The sequence below is a fragment of the Anneissia japonica genome, unplaced genomic scaffold, assembly GCF_011630105.1.
Source record: "Anneissia japonica isolate Jap-2015-1 unplaced genomic scaffold, ASM1163010v1 scaffold15866_len900_cov96, whole genome shotgun sequence".
Classification (NCBI taxonomy): domain Eukaryota; kingdom Metazoa; phylum Echinodermata; class Crinoidea; order Comatulida; family Comatulidae; genus Anneissia; species Anneissia japonica.
The window spans coordinates 1-896 of NW_022730548.1; the positions used below are offsets into that span (position 1 = coordinate 1).

Below are 896 nucleotides of genomic sequence, written 5' to 3' on the forward strand. Positions count from 1 at the left end.
AGGATTTAGGATGTTGCAAATTTTGAATCATCATCACCACTGAATTTTTACTGTTTTGTTTTTTTTCTTTCTTCGCATGGAAACTAGGATTTAGGATTTTGAAAATTCAATGACTCATTTTTAATCTACATTACAGTTTGATTTTTTGAACAAACGTGCTTATCTCGCAGAGTTAAGCACTTAGTGCAAATTTTTAACTTATCCGCCGTAATTTGAGTACTGTTCCGATAAACTTCAAACTTTCAATGAAATAATGTGTTTCAGGCTATCTTACCGTGCCTAACAAAGAAAAATTACTTAGGAAAATATTGTAAGAGCTATCAATGCGCTACTGTTGGTCAAAATTTTTAGGAAAAAAAATGAATTAAGTCTACAGCACCCGGTATTCCCTTGCGGTCTGCCATCGAAGTACTAACCAGGTTCGATGTTGCTTAACTTTGGTGATCGGACGAGAACCGGTGTTTTCAACGTAGTATGGCCGAAAACAAGGAAGCACCAACAGACGTACAACACTTCGATCATCGAGATCAGTGAATGATATTTCAATTTGTTGACGTGTTACCTATAAGAGGTATCGATGCGTTACTATTGGTCAAATCAATTTTTAGAAGAAAAGAATAAATTAAGTCTAAAGCACCCGGTATTCCAAGGTGGTGCAAGTACTAATCGGGCCCGCCGTTGCTTTTTTTCGGTGATCGGACGAGAACCGGTGTTTTCAACGTATTATGACCGTAGAAAAGGAAGAACCAACAGTGCAACACTTCGATCATCAAGCTCATTGAATTATATTTCAAGTTGTTGACGTGTTACTTAGGAAAATATTAAGAAGACTATGTTTTGTTTCAACATTATCAAACAAATAAAATTCAAGTTAACAAAATAAGGAGGGATGTAAT

The 896-nt window shown here is 35.7% G+C and overlaps 1 pseudogene; it reads right to left on the bottom strand.

Annotated features, from left to right (window-relative positions):
• Nucleotides 1-367: 367 nt before the first annotated feature.
• On the bottom strand, nt 368-486 carry LOC117114969 (annotated as a pseudogene).
• Nucleotides 487-896: the final 410 nt, after the last annotated feature.